Source organism: Pipistrellus kuhlii, unplaced genomic scaffold (assembly GCF_014108245.1).
Source record: "Pipistrellus kuhlii isolate mPipKuh1 unplaced genomic scaffold, mPipKuh1.p scaffold_m20_p_2, whole genome shotgun sequence".
In the NCBI taxonomy this organism is placed as follows: domain Eukaryota; kingdom Metazoa; phylum Chordata; class Mammalia; order Chiroptera; family Vespertilionidae; genus Pipistrellus; species Pipistrellus kuhlii.
This window is the reverse complement of record NW_023425515.1, coordinates 112,057,001-112,081,886: the sequence shown is the minus strand read 5'-3', so window position 1 is coordinate 112,081,886 and position 24,886 is coordinate 112,057,001. Positions and strand designations below refer to the sequence as shown.

General features: G+C 42.2%; 1 long non-coding RNA gene across 1 annotated transcript; it reads left to right on the top strand.

Annotated features, from left to right (window-relative positions):
* Nucleotides 1-1,385: 1,385 nt before the first annotated feature.
* LOC118722524 lies at nt 1,386-13,324 on the top strand. Its single transcript, XR_004989028.2, has 4 exons — nt 1,386-1,416; nt 10,806-11,007; nt 11,086-11,211; nt 13,030-13,324. It is a non-coding gene; the product is annotated as an uncharacterized LOC118722524 (long non-coding RNA).
* The last annotated feature ends 11,562 nt before the right edge of the window (nt 13,325-24,886 follow it).

Below are 24,886 nucleotides of genomic sequence, written 5' to 3'. Positions count from 1 at the left end.
TTTTCTACTCTATCTGAGTGGGAATCAATGGGACAAAATTAGTACGAAGTAGAGCAGAAGGGCCAAGTAATGAGTTAGGGGCAGGGGCCCTGATGTTACTGCCTTAACTCCTCAACACTGATGGGATTATATTTAATGAATGGAATACTGAATTGAATGAATGGATTCTTTATTAGGTCTCTTCCACTCTTATGCTCATCCTCCAAGGACACGGGCTCAGAGAGATGGTATAAATTACAACCCACCCCTGTGTGCCTGAGCCCTCCACAATAAGGCCGGAGGCCTAGAGTAGATTAAAAACTAGTAACGATGATACTAATATGTACCTATTCATTTTATCATTTTTTTGTTAGGTTCTTCTTCACCATTAAAAATATGTATAAGCAAGTAAAAAAAAAAAAAAAAAAAAGCTCAGAGGATAGAGTGTCGTCCTGCAGACTGAAAGGTCCCGGGTTTGATTCCGGTCAAGGGCATGTACCTTGGCTGCGAGCACATCCCCAGTGAGGGGGTGTGCGAGAGGCAGCTGATTGATGATTCTGTCTCATCGATGTTTCTAACTCTCTATCCCTCTCTCTTCCTCTCTGTAAAAAAATCAATAAAAAATATATTTTAAAAAATGTATAAGCAAGTAGAATACCCATAAGTTTTCTACTTTGCTGGGTATTAAATTCCCCTGCAGGCCTGATATTTTAGGAGAGCTTCTCCCAGAATCTGCCACTGTATATTTAGAAATCTTAAATGACTTTATCACTAGCCTTTAAAAGAAAGCCCTACTACATTAATCATTTTAAAGTTAAAATTCTTATGGCATATTCATGATATGATTCAGCTTAAGGCAGTGCCAGTATAAAACCAGATTAAAGGGATGGAATAAAGATTCTGTGCTGGCTGTCAGGAACTAGTCTTGTCACTAACTAGTTATCTTGTACAAGTAACTTAATATGTAGGTATTCCCTTCCCTTTTCAGTAAGATGGAGAAATTGAGCTAGGTGATTTTTAAATTGAATTTATTGGCATGATACGGTTAATAAAATTATATAGGTTTCAGGTATACAATTCTATAATACATCATCTATGGTATATTGTGATGTTCGCCACTCCAAGTCAAGTCTCCTCAGCATTTATCTCCCCTTTACTCTCTCCTACCTCTCCCTAACCACCTTTCCCTTTGGCAAACACCATATATTGTGTCTAGGAGTTTTGTTTTGTTTTTAATCACTTTACCTTTTCTTCCAGCCCCTCCCCTGTGACAGCTTTCAGTCTGTTCTCTGTATCTATGAGTCTATTTCTACTTTGTTACTTTATTTTGTTCATTAGATTCACATATAAGCGAAATTATATGGTATTTGTCTTTCTCCAACTGGCTTATTTCACTTAGCATAGTATTCTCCAGGCCTACCCATGCCGTTGCAAAAGGTAAGATTTTCCATTATGTAAATGTACCACAGCTCTTTTATCCACTCATCTACTGATGGGCACTGGATTGCTTCAAAATCTTGGCTATTTTTTAAAACATTTTAAAAATTGATTTTAGAGAGAGGAAAGGAGAAATATCAATGATAGAGAAACATCATCTATCTGTTGCCTCCTGCATGCTGCCCATATGGGATTGAGCCCATAACCTGGGCATATGCCCTAATCAGGAATCAGACCAGTGACCCCCTGGTACATGGGTAGATGCTCAACTACTTATCTACACCAGCTGAGCAAAATCTTGGCTATTACAAAAATTATGCAGCAATGAACGTAGGGGTGTGTGCATGAAATTAGTGCACAGAGGGGCAGGTGTCCCTCAGTCCAGCCTGCATCCTCTCTGGGACCCCTCTCACAATCCAGGACTGCTGGCTCCCAACTGCTCACCTGCCTGCCTTCCTGATTGCCCCTAACCGCTTCTGCCTGCCAGCCTGATCACCCCTAACCATTCCCCTGCCAGTCTGATTGATGCCTAACTGTTTGTCCCTAACTTCCCACCCCTGCAGGCCTGGTCACCCCTAATTGCCCTCCCTTGCAGGCCTGGTCCCTCCTAATTGTCTTCCCCTGCTGGCCTGATCACCACAACTGTCCTCCCTTACAGACCTGGTCCGTCTCAACTGCCCTCCCTTGCAGGCTTGGTCCCTCCCAACTGCCCTTCCCTGCTGGCTATCTTGTGGTGGCCATCTTGTGTCCACATGGGGACAGCCATCTTTGACCACATGGGGGCAGCCATCTTGTATGTTGGAGTGATGATCAATTTGCACATTACTCTTTTATTAGATAGGATTAGTGTTTCAGGTTTCTTTGGGTATATTCTCAGAAGAGGACCAATGGGTCAAACAGCAGTTCCATTTTTAATTTTTTTGAGGAAACTCCATACTGTTTTCCACAGTGGCTTCACTAATCTGCATTCCCACCAGCAATATATTAGGGTTTCTTTTCTCCACATCCTTGACAGCATTTGCTGTTTGTTTATTTATTTATTTATTTATTTATTTATTTATAATTAATTTTTTTACATATTTTAATGATTTTTTTGCCCCCCTCCCTTCCTCCCACATATCCCCTCCCTCCCCAGAGTTTTATGTCCATTGGTTGTACTTATATGCATGTATACAAGTCCTTCAGTTGAATGCTGTTTGTTTATTTATTGATGACTAGAGGGGCCTGGTGCATGAAATTCATGCATGGGGGTGTGGGAGGGAATCCCTTCAGCCCAGCCTGCTCCCTCTCCAATCCGGGACACCCCTCTCACAATCCGGGACCGCTGACTCCTAACTGCTCACCTGCCTACCTGCCTGATGGCCCCTAATTGCCCCTCCTCCCCCGCCAGCCTGATCACTCCTAACCACCTCTGCCTGTCAGCTTGATCAGCCCTAACTGCCCCCCCCCCTTGCCGGCCTGGTCATCCCCAACTACCTCCCCCACCAGCCTGGCCTCCCCAACTGCCCCCCTTTGCTGGCCTGGTCGCCCCCAACTGTCCCTGCTCTGGCCTGGTCACCCCCAACTGCCCCCCTTGCCAGCCTTGTCGGCCCACGCAGCCTGTGTTTGGTTGTCCATCTGGTTGTTTCAGATGTGATGGCCCCTGGCTTTTATATATTAGGATAGTCATTCTGACAGATGTGAGATGATATCTAATTGTGGTTTTAATTTGCATTTCTCTAACGATTAGTAACATTGAGCATCTTTTCATATGTCTATTGGCCAGCTATATGTTCTCTTTGGAGAAGTATCTATTTAGGTTCTTTGGAAATTTAAAAAATTATATTGTTTGTGTGTGTGTGTGTGTGTGTGTGTGTGTGTGTGTGTGTTGAGTTGTATAAGTTCTTCATAAATTTTGGATATTATCACCTTATAAGATGTGTCTTTGGCAAATATGTTCTCCCATTCAGTCAGTTGTCTTTTCATTTTGTTGGTTTCCTTTGCTGTGCATGCTAGATGTTTCTAAGGTGTTTTTTTTGTTGTTGTTGTTGTTTTTTTAATATATTTTATTGATTTTTTACAGAGAGGAAGGAAGAGATATAGAGAGCTAGAAACGTCGATGAGAGAGAAACATCAACCAGTTGCCTCTTGCACACCCCCTACCGGGGATATGCCCGCAACTAACGTACATGCCCTTGACCAGAATTGAACCTGGGACCTTTCAGTCCGCAGACCGACGCTCTACCACTGAGCCAAACCAGTTTCGGCGATGTTTCTAAGGTTTATTCAAGATCAAACACTCTACAATTCTGAGGTGCCTCAAAAATAATTTTATTAAATTCTCACCTACACGTGGCTCAATACTAGACATTGAAATCCTCTCATGAAAATTAAGGAGCCCAATTAGGGCACAGAACATGACCATCTTTGACACAGTGGTAAGCAAATGGAGTACTTTGCCCAAATGTACAAATGGGCAAAGTTATGATGTTCCTTCAAAAACATTTGGGCCTCCTCCAGTTTCTAGACATCTGTCAATCTTGTTAGAGGCCATGATTCTGGCCATGATAATATTAGCTCTGATGGATTCTTACCTGGCCAAGTGGTTAGGCAAAGACAACAGAACCAGGGGACAAAACAGGGAAGCCAAGCAAAGGATTTATGACATTAGAAGCCATTGAAAAGGTCTCTTTAAAGCACAGAGTGCTTTACCCTGGCTCTTTTATCTGTTCATCTACTGGGATGTCTGGGTTACTATGACATAGATTGCAATTCTCTAGAAAACAGGAAATCCTATTTGATTATTAAGTCAAAAGCAGAAAATAGAGTGAAACAAGGCTAATCTCAGAGATAGAGAGGCAATATCTTCCTATTACAACCACGATGTAGAAGTTGTATGACCATGAATGAGTTTCTTCACATCCCTAAGCCTTAGCTACCTGTTAAATTGATTATTAATAGAAGTTAATGAAGAGAGTTCTTGTGAGGAACAAATGGGAAAATACTTGTCACAGAGCCTGATAGAAGGTAATATTCCTATTCTATCCCAAAGTCTTTTCATTTCTGCATGGGCATCTGCTAAGAAGTTACCTGTTTGTCTAAGAAACGATGATTGCCTATATATGCCTTCCTTTTGTGGAATTCCTACCCCAGGCCATGAGATCTCTGAATGCTCAGTAAGGATTTACTAAAGGAATACTTAATAAGTCACATAACAATACCAAGGCACAGTTATCATCCAAGTAGACCTTTTGGGGCCTTTTCTGCTGTATGCCAGTTCTTTGTTTGTTTGTTTGTTTGTTTTGTAATTAACAAAAGGAAGGATTTTGCTCTGAGGATCAACAAAGACAATGACAATTCTGCATCAACTTTTTGACTTTGGGCAATTTATTTAACCTGTGCCTCAGTTTCTTCTTCTATAAAATGTTGCTAACCACAATATTTGGTTTTAAACATGAATTGCCTGACACATGGCACTTAATTGGTGTTGGCTATATTATTTTAAACCTCTTGTGAAATTTTCCATTACTATGTGATCAATGAAAACCTGAGCCTACCATAAATTTATCGTTACCAGGTCCTACTGACTGTCAGGGTATCTTAAAATATTTAAATCCCTGCCTCATTGTCTTATTCCCTTCGCCTAAGTCGGCCATGGAATCTGCATTTTCAATGAACCCCCTGAGTGAGTCCCAGCCCAGGCTCACTGAACTGGCAAATACTACCCTGGAACATGCTAAAGAAACCGGATCAAATGCTGGGTGATTCCCCTCTCCCTCCGAGAGACAGATTTATGGTTTGGGTAAAAACCATTAAGACACGTTGGTTTTTTTCATTGGTTTCACTTTGAGTTTCTGCCTCCTGCAACACAAAGTGAGATCACACAGAGCCTGGCAGTTTGGGTCTTCACCTCCCACGTGAGGTGAAGTGCCATGTGACCAGAAAGCTTAGACCCGAAACCAGAGGAAGACACAAGTCATGGGGAAATCTCTCTACTGTTTTCTTTTTCCTTTAAAAAAAAAAAAATATATATATATATATATCTTATTGTTTTTTTACAGAGAGGAAGGGAGAGGGATAGAGAGTTACAAACATTGATAAGAGAGAAACATTGATCAGCTGCCTCCTGCACATCCCCCACTAGGGATATGCCTGCAACCAAGGTACATGCCCTTGACTGGAATCGAACCCGGGACCCTTCAGTCCGCAGGCAGACGCTCTATCCACTGAGCCAAACCAGTCAGGGCTCTACTGTTTTCTTTTCCTTTTTTCCTTCTTATTAAGAGAAAGAATTACAACCCCCCAGAGATGTGAGTGACAAATAGAAAAGGCACAAATTGCGTTTTCTCCAGGGAAAGCTTACCAGATGTGAGTCAATGTACAAAGTCAGGGCTCCAATCTCAAAGGGTGTGGCCTCTTCAGTACAGAATTTAGGAAAAAATGGGACCTGAAGCACCCTGGGGGTGGTCTATAAGCAAATACTGATTATAATGATCTCAAACGTTTAAAAAGAGATAATGAACAGAAAGTAGCCTTCTGTACAAGATAAAATGAACTAGACCACCAAAACGCTCAGACAGGCTCTAACAACAGAAGTCAATGAGATAGAATGGTTTAAAATTATGCAAAATTCATACTGTGTTCAAACCAGAGCAGCAATTGTGATGGAAAATCACCCAGATGGAAGTGTCCATATTTCTTACCTATTTCTAGCAGCATCTTATGCCACATAAGCACTTAATAATTATTAATCAAACATTACTATCATCAACTCATAAAGCATACTAATAAAAACATGGGAATATTGTAAACCCCTACCAAAACACTTTTAAAATACCATTTACAATAGCATTAAACTTTGTAAAGTTCCTAGGAATATATATATTAATATATATTATTATATGTTATATGTACATATAGAAATATATTTTGCAAATATCATATGTACTTTTATAAAGAAAATTTAAAAACTTTCTTGGGACATTGTAAAGGTTATAAATAATCAGAGAAATCCACATTCATGAACTTACTATGTGCTAGACACTATTCTAAGTACTTTATACGTATTATATGTTACCATTTAATAATTAAATCCTCTCAATTATCTTATAAGGTAGGTACTGTTATGATCCCTATTTTATAAGTAAGGAAACTGAGGCACATTAAGATTAAATAAACTCTCCAGGGTCATGCGACCAATGAGGAGTGGAGCCAGGATCTGAACTCAGGAAGCTGGACACCATCCTTCTAAAGATTCTGGCCCAACTGGTCTGGCTCAGTGGTTGAGTGTCAACCTATGAGGCAGGAGGTCACTTCAATTCCTGGTCAGGGCACATGCCTGGGTTGTAGGCTGGATCCCCAGTGTGTGCAAGAGGCAGCCAATCAATGATTCTCCCTCATCAATGATGTTTCTATATCTCCTTTTCCCTTCCTCTCTGAAATCAATAAAAATATATTTAAAGAAAACAGGGTAACCAAATGACCAAAAGCCTTATTATTAATCAGAGAAAAGCAAAATAAAACCACGAGACTGGCTGGTTTGGTTCAGTGGTCAAAGTGTTGATTCCTGGTCAAGGGCTCTGTTCCTCAGTTGCAGGTTCAATCCCCCGCCCTGGTGGGGGTATATGGAGGAAGTAATTTCTCCCTCTCCTCTCCTCTCCTCTCCTCCCCTCCCCTCCCCTCCCCTCCCCTCCCCTCCCCTCCCCTCCCCTCCCTTCCCCTCCCCTCCCCTCCCCTCCCCTCCCCTTCTCTCCTCTCCTCTCCTCTCCCTCTCTTCATTCTCTCTCTAAAGATCAATGGAAAAAATATCCTCAGGTGAAGATTAAAAAACACACAAAACATAATGAGACACTGTATTGCATTCACCAGATAGACAACAATTAGAAAGCCTAACAATATCAAACTGTGGTGAAGATGTAGAGCAATAGAGCTCTCCGAAATGCAAACTGGAACACTTTGGAAAAACAGTTTGGAATTATAGCATCAAGTTAAACACTCAAATACCCTGTGGCCCTACAATCCATTTTCACATATACCTTCAAAACCTATTGCACATCCATACAGGATGTGTGTGTGTGTGTGTGTGTGTGTGTGTGTGTGTGTGTGTGTGTGTACACCAGCCTTTTTCATAAAAGTCAAAAGCTGGAAACAGTTCAAATACCCATCAACAGTAAAATAGATTAATGCACCGTTGCAGCACGGAGGAATACTAAACAGTGAAAAACCCATAACCACAGCTATAGGCATCAACGTGGTTAATTAAGTCTTGCAATCATATTGTTGATAATAACAAATAAGTAAAAAGTGTTACATACTGAACACTTGCAAAACTAAGTGATGTAATTTAAGTATATCCATATAACTGTAGGCTTCCTATGTAGAAAAGAGAAAGGTGGTTTTGAAAGTAGAGAGGGTTCTAAGGCAATGTTTTATTTCTCAATCTGACCGGGTTTATAAGAGTGTCCACTTGCCAATTATTCATTCAACCACAGATACCCATCTATTTTCCACATTCTTCTGCATGTATGCTGTAGTTCTAATCTCTGATTATCCTCTTAAGAGAGTGCAAGTCATCTTCCCCAATAGAAGAGAAATGCCTTTTAAAAAGAAAGGTGCACACAAACTTCCAAATTTAAAAATTCAAAAATATATTTCAGAAGATAATCCATTAAAGGCAGCTAGAATGTTCAATTATAAGGAATCCCAAATAGAAGCAACAACTCACCAAAAACTGATTTTACTGCCATTTCTATAAAAGTTAAAGATGGAGCCCAATCATTAACATTGATGTTGGTTGGTAGCAGAAGCAGTACCATTGAAATGATTAGAGAAGCAGTAAGAAATGCAGGGCAGAGCCAATACTGAGGGTGTTTTAGTCACATTTTAAACACAAGTTATAATATTTAAGAAAAGCAATATAACAATACTTTTTATTTAATAATTCTAAATTTCGTCATCTTCATCTTTTTCATTTAAAAAAAATAATTAAGAGCCCTTGCCCAACCATAAGACTTTCCACTCTTACTGCAACTAAGTACAAAACTAAGAGAAGTACAATTATTTCCCCAAATGTCTAAAATGACACTAAGATGGCAAATAGATTTCTACTTATCGGAGTTTTCTGAAATCAGTTTTGCATTTGTTTTTACTAGGAAGCCACTTAAATTTTACCCACTTGTTTAACTTCAGAGGATTGAAACAAAATGTTTGCTGGCTAAACAAAAACAGTGGTTTTAAAATTCTTCACTTGGGCTGCTGGATAAAACACTTGTTTACTGAATCAAATGTTTTATTTAGAAAGCGCCTGCCAGAGTGGACACTATCCAAGGAATACACCAGGATGTGCTAGGATGGTAATGTCACACCCTTGATGGAAGCTGGCATTTTAGGGCAACTTCATGAAGTTTACTGTCAAAGAATAGAACAATAAAAACAAAACAAAACTATCTGTTAAAAAAAAAATCAACCCAAGGCCTAAAATGCTCTTACTAGATCATTAAATTAGGGCACTCATTTAATGATCTAGCTAATCTCTTTATATAATTAAGCAAATCTTATAAATAGCATTTAAATAATTATTATTACTTCTATTTTAGAGCCAAGCCTCTCCCGTTAGTTAGCTTTATTCTGTACCTTCTTGTTCTCCTATGTGGCATGGCATGAAAGGCCATTTCTATCTCTTAATAGGATACACTAGAACCCTGAAATGCCATTAGTAGCCACAAAATAGAATTGAACAAAAGACAAGTCTAACTTGAAAGCCATCCAAGAAGATTTACTTTCTTAAGTACCAAAAGGAAACACCCTAAAAGATAGCCTTGGGACCCTGTGGTTAGTTTCATATGGAGACCGCAGTAAATGAATTATATTTGACCAAATCAGATTTGCTTAAGAATTTTCATCAGTAGTTTCTTGCTAATATTAGGCAAATAAATAAAATGGATCATGATTATAGTAATCGTTTCCAAATTTTAAAAAGCATATCCCTCATATTTAAAAAACATTATGTATTTTTATTTATTAACTATATACTGCTATTAGACATAATAAAACATATAGTAGGCCTTGGTCAGGAGCTCAGTTGGTTAGATATTGTGCCAATGTGCCAGGGTTGTGGGTTCGATCCCTGTCAGGCACATACAAGAAAAAACCAATGAATGCATAAATAAGTGAAACAACAAATCGGTGTTTCTCTCTTCCTCCCTTAAGTAAATAAATAAATAAATAAATAAATAAATAAATAAATAAAAATATATAAAATGGACAATCAAAGGACTTAATGAATAGTTCTCTTAAGATGACATACAATTGACCAGTAAGCACATAAAAAGATGCTTCACATCGTTAGTCATCAAGGGAATGAAAATCAAAGCCACAAGAAACCACTTCATATCCACTAGGATGTCTATGATGAGAAGGAGAAGGAGAAGGAGAAGGAGGAAGAGGAGGAGGAGGAGGAGGAAGAGGAGGAGGAAGAGAAGACGACAACGACGATGACGAAGACGAAGACAGGGGCTGGCAAAGATGGGGAGAAATTGTAACCCTTGTACATTGTTAGTGGGAATGGAAAACAGTGTGGCAATTCAGAATGTTAAACACGGAGTTACCACACAGCCCAGCAATTCTACTCCTAGGCATATACCCCCAAAAACCAGAAACAGGGATTTGAACAGGTACTTGTACAGCCATGCTATATAAATTCACAGTAGCATTATTCAAAACAGCCAAAGTATAAAAACAACCCAAATGTCCATCAACACAGGAATGGATAAACAAAATGTGATTACCGGTACATAGACAATGGATTATTACTCACCCACAAAAAGAAATTAAATACTCACACATGCTACAACATGAATAAACTGAACACATTATGCTACGTGAAATAAGTCAGATCCTAAAGGACATATATTGTGTGATTCCACTTATATGAAATATCTAGAATGAGCCAAAAAGACAGAAAGGAGATGAGAGGATAAAGGTAAGCATGGGAAATTATGGCTTAATCGGTATAAGGTTTCCGGTGGGGTCATAAAAATTTGGAAATTGATAATAGTGATGGTTGTTCAAAATACCTAATGTAATCAATGTTACTGAATTATATTCTTAAAATAATTATAACACCAAATTTTGTTATCTCTATTTTATCACAATTTTAACAAAGTAAAAAAAAAAAAAAAAAAAAGTACAAACTAGAAATACAATAGAGGCCCTAATACTTTCTTTTCTCATTCTAGTGGGTCACCTTGCATGCTGCAAGACTAGGGTGGGGCGAGGGAAGAGCATTCAAAGCCACGCCAAGAATTAGTGAATGGGATTTAGGTAGGGTAAGGGGAATTTGGGGGAGACAACAGGATGTGAGTTTTGGTAATGTCTACAACTCAACAGGAATTTCATTTTTAATCCCAAAGGAAAGAGCACTCCTTTCTGCAACCTTCCCATGGAACTAAGTGCAGACCATCTGTGAGTTCTCACCATACCTCACTCGGCTGACGTGGAGATCAGAATTACTGCAAAAATACCAGGAAAGGCCTCTTCCATTCTACTACAAAGTGTTCAAGCACCACCTTACAAAACAGACTGTGTGCTTGCTCAATCGTTTTATGGACTCAGGTAAGACCCAAGTCCAACTTAAAATACTCCTTTTCAAAGCTGCTTTCAAAGTCATTTTCATCACTTTCCCCCCTTCAGGCTCAAGAACATCAATCATGGCGAAAGTGACAGGAAATAATAAAAAGATTAACAGCTCAACATCAAGAAGCACCTATGTACTGCCTATGCGGAAAGTGTCGAATGTGAGGCTGGCTGAGGACCAAGGTAATCAGAAGCAAAATACACATGAGTCTGGGGCTGACATTTCAGGAGGCAGAAGGCCCTGCCAAACACAGAAATGACAAAGCAAAAGGGAATGGCTGTAGAACCATCTATGTCTGTGCTAACATGCAGCACAGAAATGTCCTACGTTTATCATAGCTTCATTGCAAACAGGCCCATGTAGACTGCGGGATGGTTTGATTTTAAAAGTAGGAGTTTTTTTTGTGTTTTTTTTTCCTTGTAAAATGTAAAAACTCAGTTTAAAAAAAATAAAAATTGAGATATGCTAGACTTCCAGGGTCACCTGACCTTGCATGTTTTATAGACTTGTGATGCAGGAATATGAATTAATGACCACTGTCTTTTGGGAAATCAGTTGAAGCTCATAGCTACACTACATTAGGAAGGACAAAGCCTTCTAAAACTACCTAAGAAATAGTTAATTCATACCCTTCAAATAGTTCACATGATTGACTACCAAATTAATCCTCTAGAGAGGGTTCTCATATGAAATACTGTATTTCTATACCAGTAGAGCACAAAGTATTCAAAGTCTGCTTCTAAACAGACTAGGTCTATTATCTAATCACTATGAAGCACAGCTGGAATCAATACAAAATAATCTTCAAAGTAATTGTTATTGTAAAATAAAAAAAATTAAAAAAAACGCCCAAAAAAAGAACCCATTCAGAATGCCAAAAAGTCAAATATATCAACTTACCTTGTGCTATCAATATATTTTGATTTGTGTACAATACACAAAATTGTCCTTAAAAAAACCCAGAATTAGTCACTTACATTGGGAGTGCATGTGTGCATGTGTGAATATGCCAGTATTCATACAAAAGAAACTATCTTCCGAGTTCATGGTGAAACTCTCAATGGCCCATGCCTGGTATTACTTCCATTGGTAATTAACTCCCCCCACGAAACCTTGTCTTTTAAAAGATGAGTCCTCTAAACACAGAGAAACATATATCATGAATATCCCTGCTTTAAAAAAAAATTATTCAGTTTTAGTTCCAACACTCAGAGTGTTTCAACACTCTTCTCACAAGGCCCTCGAGCATGCTATATTGAAAAAAAAAAAAAGTTGCCAAACTGGTTTTAACACATCTTCTCAGGACCGATAAGCAAAAGTTTACTAAACCAGCTTTGAATAAGGTAAACTCAGAAGGATTCTATACGTTCTTTTCAAAGTGGACAGCACTTTTTAAAGGGAGGCTTGTTACATAAGCTGCAAACTTCAGAAGCAGGAGGGATGAATGAAGGCATGTCTCCTTGAGTAAAGCATGAACCCACAACTTCTTTGGAACTGCAGTTGACATCCTGTTGGACCGACTAACTTCAAACCTGTTTTGTGGGTATTATGAGTGACTGAGTGCAAACAGTAAGGGGTTATGAAAATAAATTTTCTAATGTATAAAAAAAAAGGGGGGGGGAGTGAGCCATAGATTTGGGTTTACTATGAACTCTGATGAACACCAAAAATGCTTCCAATTTTTCTTGTTAATCTTAACTACTTTACCTTAAAAAAGGTTTTATTTAATGATGTGATCATTTATATCACAATAAACTTAGAGGTTCTTGCTCATGTAGAATCTTTATTGTTGTGTATACCCATATTTTCATAAAAATATGTATTTCACTAGAAAAACTAGGAGATAACAGCAGCAAATATTACCTGCCCCTCAGTGTATGTCAGGAAAATATTTCCACAGCATATACAACAACAAACTCTGGAAACTCTAGGAAATTGTGTAAATTAAATTCTGTAAATTCACATTTGACTGAGCACCTTCTCTCATTCTACACTCACAGCTACAAGAAAACTTTAAAATCTGTATCAAGATTCTAGCACTACTTCTGGCTTCTTAAAAAAATCTCAAGCACAAAATTGTCTTCTCTGCACCATTAGCTGCTGTGGATGGGTGCGCTTGGGCAAGCCCATCGTGCAAGAGCCATCCACCTGCCTTCTCTCAGCAGAATGAGCTATTTGCACTTAATACTATTCTCTCTCATTCAGTTTTTTTGTGTAACCTGGGTTTCATTTTCTGATGTTTTTAGAATACCCCCTAATATTCTAAAAGAATTAAAAAACTTAAATTCTATTACACAACAAAGTGATTGTCTTAACTGTACTGAACTGCACACTTAAAAATTGTGAAGACAGCCAAAACCGGTTTGGCTCAGTGTATAGAGCGCCAGCCTGTGTACTGAAAGGTCCCAGGTTCGATTCCGTTCAAGCGCATGTACCTTGGTTGTGGGCATATTCCCAGTAAGGAGTGTGCAAGAGGCAGCTGATCGATGATTCTCTCTCACCGATGTTTCTAACTCTCTATCCCTCTCTCTTCCTCTCTGCAAAAAATCAATAAAATATAGTTTAAAAAAATGGTGAAGACAGTAAATATTATGGTATATATTTTATCACAGTGAACTAAAAAACAAACTAAATTCTATCATCTACTGTAGATTCTACAAGAACATCCCCAGTTGGCTACAACAGTTAGAGACTTAGGAAAATGGAGAGTTTAAATTCTGTATGGGAGTGGGGGGAGTAGGGGTTGCTGCCCCTACACCCTCTACCATCAATTTTAATCATTAGTTTCTGTCTGCTGGTCTGCCAGACACATAGTAATATGGACATGTGAATTTGTCTCTTTACAGGTTCTAAACAAGAAAGGAAACGAGCAAATGATCTTTTGTAGCCAGATCATTGGCATCAGGCTAACTGAATTTGGCCGTGACAAACGTTCACTGCTGCTCAGTAGGAAAGACGTTTGTTTTTCTGACAATAAAGAAATATATAGATACACAGACAGACAGGTCTTCCTTGAGAGAGGTGAATAGTCATCACCCTTCAAAAATCCAACCCCTCTCTCCTGACCATTCATTTCTCTCTAACCTAGAACACTCTGGGGTTTATAGCCCAGAACTTGCCTTCCCTTACTCAGCTCCCTTGGAGAGGACCAGCCAGTCTCCTCCTGAGAATACTGCCCAAGGCCACACCCTGGGTCTGCGCAGCCAAAGGTGCAGGAAGTGGTCTGCCCAGGGCCTGGGATATTGCATCATCCTCAACATGCTTCGATGGACACAGTGTGAGTCACTCAGCACACACGTAGCACTTCAGCCCATTCCTTCCCACCTAGCAGGACAGAGGACTTTTGACACATCCATCCAGGCTTCCAAACTAGTGCTAAATTTGGAAAGCAGCAGGTCATCTGGATATAAACAACTTAAAGCACTGCCTATCAATGACTGTCCATCAGATACAAAGCAGGCTGAAACCAAGTCATGAAAAGTAAGAACTCTTGTTCTCTCCAGGGGAGACAGAAGGTTCAGTGGGAGGTGTCAGACAGTGGAACAAACTGGCTAAGGCACTGGGTCCCCCAGAGGACTCCACACCAGACTGACCTGTAAAGCTTATTAAAAATCCAGCTGGCATGGCTCAGTGGATGGACCATTGTCCCATGCACCACAGAGGTCACTGGTTCTACTCCCAGTCAAGGGTATATGCCTGGGGTTCAGCAGGCTCGATCCCAGTAGGGGGTGTGCAGAAAGCAGCTGATTTATGTTCCTCATGGATGTCTCTAACTTTTGTTCCTCTCCCATCCTCTCTCTCTCAAAAAAAAAAAAAAAAAAAATCAATAAAACATATTTTAAAAACATTTTTAAAAAATGTAGACTGCAAAAACAAAACAAACAAAAACAACAACAAAAAACACTAAACACAAAAAACATAAACAAACAAAACAGACTGCCAGCCAAGGATATTGTGATTCAGTGCCTGTGGGTGGGACCCATTAATCTGATGCACCAGGTTAGGGAGCTGCTGGGTTAAAGCACTTGGGTGAAATAGTGCTGATTCAGAAGATCACCTCAAACCTAAGCCCCAGGAATGACTACTTCCTTGTACTTTTATGAGGAAAGAGGAGAATTTTGAGGATTTATATACAATATATTCTAATGTTACCTAAAACTGGTCCTTTGCTAACAAGTTCAACTTCAGTTCATTCTGTACCACTGACCAACAATCACCTACTTCTATCCTGTTTCCCTGAAAATAAGACAGTGTCTATATTAATTTTTGCTCCCAAAGATGCGCTAGGTCTTATTTTCAGGGGATGTCTTATTTTTCCATGAAGAAGAATACGGTACACATTTATTGTTAAATGAAAATAAAGGAAATTTATTACCTATATATGGTACGGTAGTACGGTAGTTGTCAACACAAACCAGACAAACTGTGAATCCTACAGTATCAAGAATTTACTCATTTATTCAATGACAATCATGTCATCATCTTCTGGAACATCATCATAACAATCCAATTCCTGAATTTCCTGGTGAATTTCTTGTGACTCCATTTCTTTCAGAATCAGTGGATCAAATCTCTCATGTTTAGCCTAGGGGGGCCTTATTTTTGGGGGGATGCCTTATATTTCACTCAGAAGGAAACCTGTAAGTCAGTCTTATTTTTGGAGGATATCTTATTTTCGGGAAAATCTTATTTTCGGGAAAACACGGTATGTAGATGTCTCATATCTCTACTTTCAGCCAGGACTCATCCATTTGTCCTAAACCCAGCTGCCAATCACAGCTTGGAATTCCATTCTCAAATCAGCTCTTCAGTTCATCTAGATTGAACACTGGCTTCCTGTTCCATTTTCTGCTGATAGTACCACTGCTCAAGGCATCTAGATTAAATCCTTGGTCAACTTGAACTCCAAGTCCATTGCCCTCTACATCTAAACAATATAATATGTTGTTAATTTTCCTTTTAGAACAACTCACAAAGCACTGCCTTCCAACCAATTCTTATGGATAGTAAGTACCCTTTCCCAGTCCCCATTAGATCTCCACAATAGCCATTTGTGGTCCCTAAACTCCCACTCCATTCTAACTCACAAAATTAACTTTCCCCAAATCTGAATTTGTGTATTTTCCTGGCTTAAAATTCTGTCACCTTTCCCCATTATCTGCAGATCCCTCATTGGTCTGTCCCTAATCTACATTTAAATGACATAATTACACATTTGATCCCTCTCCTGCAACTTCCTGCCTCTTGGCTTATCTTACTACTACCACTGGGAACACCTTTCTCTCTCTAGCTTTAAAAATTAGGTACATCCTTTAAGACCTAAGTTCAAGTTCTACCAACTCACTCTGGAGCACTTCCTGGTGGATGCCACCCGACAGCCACCCTCCAGAACACAGGAGATCACTCTACAACATCAGAGCCTTTCTAAAGAAAGGGTGTGTTCTCTCGCTCACCCTCCCGCTTCCCTCCCAGGAAGTTCCTGGGCACTCTATGACTGAATTCCCATTGACAGTCAACCACACAATGACTGCCTGGCAACATCTTCCTAAAATAAGCACACGTTCATTCTTCCACAGAAGCAATACAGTTTATTGTGAACATTGTAGAGAACAAATAGAAGAAAAATAATTTTTTAATTTCTCTTCATTCCACTTTGCAACTCATAACTTTCACCCATGAATCCGTCATCTCTTCTTATGCACATATTGGTGTTTTTATTTAACTTTTGAACAGTTAAACTTCTTATATTTGTCACCTAGTTATCACCCCCAACTAAACCATATTACACTTGACTCTTTTAGAAACATGAATATGCTTCTCTGTAGTCTCCTGACCCAAATGCTTAACATAATTCTATATACAAAGTAGGTGGCTGTTTAAAGCATACGTTCATTCAAAAAAGTGTCTTGAGGGCAGCAGTAACGCTTACCAATGCACTGTCCAAAATAATCCATGTGAAAACCTGCCTACACAGACACGATTTCTTGCAGAGTGCTCCAAAATTTATGTAACAAAGAAGGAAATCATGCTCCTTAACAGAGGGACAAAACCTAAAATCATGAACAGGTTCATTTTTTCCCAAGTTTCCAGGAGACTGTTGTAGAACTCTGACATTTTCATTCAGAATAAAAGACTATTCAATATATGAAATTTGTCAAGCTTCCAACCATTGTTCTATAGTATAGGCAAACAACATAAGTGAAAATAAGTAAATAGAAGATCCTCTATCTAGAAAGTAATGTAAAAAATCCAGTCTACCACTCCAAAGGCCAACTGTTAATTATTATTATTTCACTAATGAGCAACTTAGTAAATTTTTTAAAAAGAGGAAAATTGAGAATGGTTAGACGTTTTCACAACAAAATGACCTCTTTCACATATTTATAATGTGATTCAATTTATGAAAGTTCAACTTGCTAGTTTTTGCTTCCTATGAAAATATACTCTTTAATTCAAAATAATCTCAGTGTTGCCCTGGTCAGGTGGCACGGTTGCTTAGAATGTCCTCCTATTCATCAAAAGGTTGTGGGTTCAAGCCCTGGTCAGAGCAGGTACAGATCGATGTTTCTCTCTCCCTCCCTCTCTAAAATCAATTAAAAAAAACCAAAAAACCCTCGGGCGAGGATTAAAGAAAACAAGCAAACAAAAATACATCTCAATTTATATTTCTTTAACTAGGGTAGCCTTAGAAACAGAAATTTACATTAATTCCTAAATCAGCTTTTTCCATCACTCTTAGGATCTTTTTACGGGCTAACACACCCTTTTAAAGTTCTGAATAAAACTCCAGCAGCTACACATTTCTTGAGTTTTCGACCTCATGGCCATTTGGGCCTTGCTTCCATAGCCCTGTCCTGCACCGTGTGACTAAAGCCCACTGGACACCTGCAGAAAGGCAATGGCACCAAACTTGGGAAAGGTGCTCAACAAGAGTTGGCTGCCTACTCAGCATGGCCAAGGTTTGCCTTTGCAGTCTCATCATTTAATATCATTTCTTCCCAGATTCTGCCTGTCACCAGCATTCAAACACTCTCCTTCTAATCATGTTTAGGAGGGAACTAACTTGGCTGTTCTCCTCCTGCTTTGAGGAAGGCTCAGGTTTTAGGGTTTTGTTTTTTTTTCTTCTTTGAATAAGTCTGTTTCTCAGACCTTCCCCAAATACAAAACGGTCACTGTCCCCTGTTCTTTTCAACGCTAAGGTACAACTTCAAACCGTTTTATCAACCAAGTCAGCGTGTGTTAGAACGTAGGTAAATTTATGGCTGCATTTATGAGACTCAAACTCTAATGCAGCCGTAACTGGTTTGGCTCAGCGGTAGAGCGTCGGTCTGTAGACTGAAAGGTCCCAGGTTCAATTCTGGTCAAGGGCATGTACATTGGCTGCGGGCGCATCCCCGGTGGGGGGTGTGCAGGAGGCAGCTGGTCGATGTTTCTCTCTCATTGACATTTCTAGCTCTCTTTCTCTCTCCCTTCCTCTCTGTAAAAAAAATCAATAAAATATATTTTAAAAAAAAACACCTCTAATGCAAAAACTTTTATGCTGAGACAGTAAAAAACAAGCACGAAACAGGGCAAAAACTCCACCTCCTTGCCAGCTCTCCTTTCAGGTTTTGGTTCAGGACTAAGTTAATCCACCCCCTATGCAACTGCAGCTCCTCTCCTCTGGGCCGGGCTCACCTACAACACTCACTGCATCATTGCATCCAAGCCAAACTCGGTTACTGAGGCAACTAAGTTTTTCTTCTCAAAGGGTCACAGGAAACAATCCCCCCCGGATCCCTTGGTAACCGGCCACCGATAAAGCCGCCGGGGAACCACAACAGCACAGACTCGCTTTCCAAGGCCGGCGGCGGCGCCCCTGCCCGCGGCGGAGGCGGGGAGGGGGTGCGTAGTGGGTGCGCAGCGTCCAGTTACATTCCTGACCCACTTTCGCACCCCCTTCCCCCTCCGCCGCCTCCCTCTCCGCCGCCTCTCCTCCCGGGCCGGCCCCACGGACACCGGCGCCCGAAGAGCCGCCGCCAGTAACCCCAGCGCGCCGCGTGCACCGCCGTCGGGCTCCGCGGGGGACGGGGAGGGAGGCGGCCCCGCTCCCCGCGCCCCCCCTGCCCCGGCGCAGCCCCTCCCCGGTCACGTGGGCTCCGAGCACCTGTCCGCGCCTTCAGCCCGGGGAGCCCCTCCCGCTGCCCCCGGCGAAGCCCCTGCGGGAAACGCCGCCGGTCCCCTTCCTCCCGCACTCCCCGCTCCGGGGGGCGGGGTGTGTGTGTGTGTTTGTGGGGGGGCGGGGGGGAGGGACTGGCGGGCGAAGCAAAGTACAAAGCTCCCGGCATCCTCCCCGCCATCACCTCTCCCCACCCCAGCGGCGCGCCCGCCCCGCCGCCTCCGCTGGAACCTGGGCTCCGCGCGGGCGGCGGGGTGGGGGTGGGGGGGAGCCTCGGCAGGGGCCGCGGGGGCGGGCAGGTGGCGGCTGGTGGCGGGCGTGAGCGCTCGGAGCCGCCGGGTCCGGGAAGGGGAGGGAGCTGCCGTCTCAGCCGCAACTTCTGAGCGAGCGGAGCCTCTCAGCAACTCGGCCCGCGCCGCGCCCCTCCCCCGCGCCCGGGGGCCCGGCGCCGGGCGGGGGGTGGCTGGGTGGGGACAGACTGGGGTGGGGGGATAGACCTGGACGGGGGACAGACCTGTGTGCGGGCGAGCGGGGGGAGCCTGGCTGGATGGAGATGCAGGAGCGGCACCGCTACCGCGGGGTGGGCCTGGGGTGCGCCTCCAGCGACCCCGTCTTGGAGACGACGCGTGGTCCCCGCGCCGCGCACGCCGGGGCGCGGGGCCGGGACGGAGGATGGCGGCGGAGCCCGGAGCCTGTGCCTCGTGGACAAGTTAGGGGAGGGCCGCGAGAGGCCTGCCCCGCGTGTCCGGCATCCCCGCGGCGGATGCAGAGTCCAGGGAAGTGCGGCGGAGCTCGCACAAGTTTTTCCTGTCCTCCCCCAACCCTCCCCTCCCCACCTCCACCGCGGGCACCGCGGAGAGGCAGGCCCGGCCGGGGGAAGCCGGCGGGGGAAGCCGGGCGCGGGGCAAGGGAGAAGGCAGCGAGGTGCGGGGCAGAGGCGCGAGTGCGGAGGTGACCCGGACATCAGGGGGTCATGGGCTGTTTGTTCTGGGCCCCAAGGACGGCGCGAAGGCCTGGCGGGTCCCGCCGGCCTGGAGAGCTTGGGGGAACCGCTAGATCCTCGTCAGGAAAGGAGGATACATTCAGTTCCCACTTTCAGAGGGACTAAACTTGGGCGTGCGGGGGACCTAGGCCGGTCTAGGGTGGTACATGCTGTCCCGGAAGCCAAGCCATCACCCCCGCCCCCCAGGAGTCGGATTGGCCAGATGGAGGGGCATGTGGGTGGATAGACTTGGGTCAGGCTGTGTGAGCTCATGCACTGGGAGCCTGAAGAGCTAGGCCAGCCACCGAACCCTTTCCCTGCAAACGGATTTACTTATATCCTCCAAACTACCCCCAACACTCACATCCTTCATCTGACTCACTCTTCCAGTTACTGACGTTTTACACCAAAGCCTATTACCTGTAAAATGCTAGAGGTTTTAATGACGATATTAGACGTTGAGTCACTCCGGGATGTGGGGCTTTTCAGAGGCAAAGGGGTTCATTACTTCAAGTGAAAGTAGACTACCTGTGTGGAGAAGCCTGTCAGCTGGCTGAATGATTTAATTACATTTTAATTTAAAGAGATTTACATGCTGGTTGAGGACAGCTGGACAGTTATATTCTGATGTGGACCGGGAAATAACTTTAAAAAACACACGTTTTTATTGATTTCAAAGAGGAAGGCAGAGGGAGAGAGAGAAGCATCAATTAGAATCATTGATCCGCTGCCTCTTGCACGTCCCACACTGTTTTTTTAACTTTAAACTTTTTATTTCTTTTGCTCCTAAGAAGAAATAACCTTTACTCTGTTTTTCGGAAATAATTCTGAAAGCTCTAGACTAGAGTGCAGTTTTCTAGTGTGCTGTTCCAGAGAACACTAGATTTCTCATTATGTCTGGGGGGTGGGGGCCGAGTCTGTGGCCATATACCACATTTCATCTATTCCAAGATACAGTTACATACTTTTGAATGTTAACATCTCTGATGTCATATTTGATGGCATCTTAGCATTAAGTCCTAGTTTAATTGCAGTTGGCAGTTTTTCTTTCTTAGTGGTACATAAAATAAGGAAGTTTGAAAAATGCTGAGTTAAATAAGTTTATATGTTACACAATAAAAATGCAATATATAGCTTTATAGCAAGGCCTTTGAGAATCTTCTGTGTGCTAAAGGTGTTTCTGAATCACCAAAAAGAGATTGTGATATGCAGACTTTCCTAAATGTATCTGTCCAGTCACTGGTTTTTGTGAGCATAAGCTTAGGACTAGTATTCCTTTTAGAAAATGCTACCTTGGAGATTGTGCTAGATTTGAACACAGTAAAGGGAAATGGTCATCTTTCAAAATCATATCCAAGTGTAATCAGGAATCATTAAACGATACACTAAATTTAGTGTCATTACAAAAAAGAAAGACCATTTAAGGAAATATTCAACAGCAGAGCTGTTCACATTCAGCTGCAGTAGAAACTGATTTAGGATCATCTTTAGGAAACTAATTCCAGTGAACTTTATTAATTTTTTTACAGAGAGGAAGGGAGAGAGAGAGAGCTAGAAATGTCAATGAGAGAGAAACATTGACCAGCTTCCTTCTGCACACCCCCCACAGGGGATGTGCCCGCAACCAATGTACATGCCCTTGACCGGAATCAAACCTGGGACCTTTCAGTCCGCAGACCAATGCTCTACCACTGAGCCAAACCGGTTTCGGCTAATTCCAGTGAACTTTAGATCATAAAAAATATTATGTGGCCCTAGCCAGCTTGGCTCAGTGGATAGAGCATCAGCCTTCAGACAGAAAGTTCTAGGGTTTGATTCCAGTAAAGGGCACATGCCCGGGTTGCTGTGCTTGTGGGCTCGATCCCCCGTAGGGGCCATGCAGGAGGCAGCTGATCAGTGATTCTCCCTCGTCATTGTTGTTTCTCTCTCTCTCTCCTTCTCCTTTCTTCTCTGAAATAAATAAAAAAAACATTAAAAATTTTATGTGTCTGATGTATGCAGTCACCATTATACCCGTGTTTCCCCGAAAATAAAACATCCTCCGAAAATAAGACCTACTTACAGGTTTCCTTCTGAGTGAAATATAAAGCATCCCCCCAAAATAAGGCCCCCCTAGACTCTATCTCAGAATGAAAATTAATTTACCATAAACTGGTCACTAGGGCCACCCCGACCGGCATCTAGCAACCAGTGACTTTATGCTGGAGAGAGGAGGAGACTTTCGCAGATGCCTGTCGAAGAACAGGAGGATTAGAGCGGACTGGACACGGCGAAGGTGCAGAGTGCTGGTCTGTCTCTGGTGACACTACCTGATGCTCACGGCCGCCCTCATGATGACTGAAGGTTCTCAGTCAGTGGCAGACCCTGCTCCAGCCCAGATCCAGGCCCCAGCAAGCCCAGTGACAGTCCCCAGGCAGGCCCCAGGGGGTAAATGTCTGATAAAGGGGTAGGGGGGATGTCTGGTGAAGGTGTTCAGTGGCACAGGGGTGGGGGGAGGGGGATCACTTAAAATGACACAGGAGGGCTGGGACCAGTTTGGCTCAATGGATAGAGCGTCGGCTTGGAGACTGAAGGGTCCCGGGTTCGATTCCGGTCAAGGGCATGTACCTTGGTTGCAGGCATATCCCCGGTGGGCGGTGTGCAAGAGACAGCTGATCGATGACTCTCATCGATGTTTCTGACTCTTTATCTCTCTCCCTTCCTCTGTACAAAATCAATAAAAACATATTTTAAAAAATGACACAGGAGGATCAGAGGGGGCAATCAAAATGACACAGGAGGATAAAAAAGGGGTTACTAAAATGGTAATCGCCCCTGTGATTCTCCTGTGCCATCTTGATTTCCCCCTCTGATCCTTGTGTCATTTTAAGTGATCCCCCTCCCCCCACCTTGATATCCCAATTTCTTTTTTTTACCCCTAGAAATGAGCGCAAAAAGAAAAAGCTACCGTATTTTCCGGCATATAAGACGACCCCCTAATTTTACAGTTAAAACATAGGTTTAGGCTTATATTCGCTGTATAAGACCACCCCCCACTTCCGAGGCAACACCAGTTTTTTTTTTAATAGACCGCCTCTCTGACTCTGGCCAATCTGAGCAGGCTTTTTACTAGAACACAGTGTAGCTTCGGGTACAGAACATGTATAATTTGCATGCATAAAAAGCCTGCTTGGATTGGCTGAGGTAGAGAGACGGTCTATTAAAAAAAGAACTGGTGTTGCCTTGGAAGTGGGGGGTAGTCTTATACAGCGAATATAGGCCTAAACCTATGTTTTAACTGTAAAATTAGGGGGTCATCTTATATGCTGGAAAATACAGTACTTCGTGGAGTACAAGAAAGGAATCGTGGAAGATTCTTGGGGCCAAAATCTTACTGCTTTCTGCAAAGAAAAGATGTTGAGTATCCAATTGGTCCAAAAATGGAGAGCAGAGTATGGTAACCTCATTGAACAAGTGGACAAGGGAAATGCTAAAAAGCGCAAGTGTGGATCAGGTCAGCAACCATTATTTTCTGAGCTGGAAGACCTGATCTGTGAATGGGTTGTTGACAGGAGAGCAAAGGCTTTGGTTGTGAATAGGGCTCAGATTCAAAAATTTGCCCTTGCAAAGACACCACAGTTTGACATAGCCTCCGAAGACTTCAAAGCATCACAACACTGGCTGGATAATTTCCTTCAGCGAAGTGAACTGTCTTTAAGAAGATCTACCGGTACAACATTGTTTAGGTTGGAAGATACTCAAGTTATTAAGCTAGCACTTGCATTCAAGTCCTTTATTGATGATGCTGACTTCTCTAAATACAATCTTTCCAACATGATTGCTATGGATGAAACTACAATGTTTATGGGCCAGTCATCTCAAACAACAATTGAACAGCGGGGTGCCTCCTTAGTGTACATTCCCTCCACTGCTTACGAAAATGCACGTGTTTCCTGTATTTTGGCAATTCATCTGGATGGCACTAAAATCTCACCTTTAATCATTTCTAAGGGCAAGAAGGAAAAGATTAAACATGTTTTGGGAGTTTTTAGTTTTAAAACTGAAAAAGCCTGGGCCACACAAGCGGTTATAAGGAAGTGGGTCGATTTAATGCTGTTGCTTGTTATTCGAGGGAGCCAAAGAGGTCTGCTAGTCTGGGATGCAGCCAGCATTCACCACGCTAAAGACATTTCTTTCTTTTTATATATATATATATATATATATATATATATATATATATATATATTATTGATTTTTTTTACAGAGAGGAAGAGAGAGTTAGAAACATCAATGAGAGAATCATCGATCAGCTGCCTCTTGCACACTCTGTACTGGAGATGTGTCTGCAACCAAGGTACATGCCCTTGCCCGGAATCAAACCCGGGACCCTTCAGTCCCCAGGCCGATGCTCTATCCACTGAGCCAAACCGGTTTCGGCATGAAGACATTTCTTCATGAAAGAAAAATAGATCAGATAATGATTCCCACAGGAATGATGGCCTATCTCCAGACTCTTGATATTCCAATAAACAAGCCATTCAAAGACAATTTGTGCAAGGAAATTAATGACTACATTGAAAATAGAATGGAGAAAAATCAGCGTGGAAACTTTGTGAAATCTAAACTGCAAGAAGTTGTGACTTGGGTGAAGAATTCATGGGAGAAAATCACTGGCAGTTGCATTACAAATGCACTGCGAGCAGGCTACCTTGACAAGAAGTACTCATTTAAAGACAGT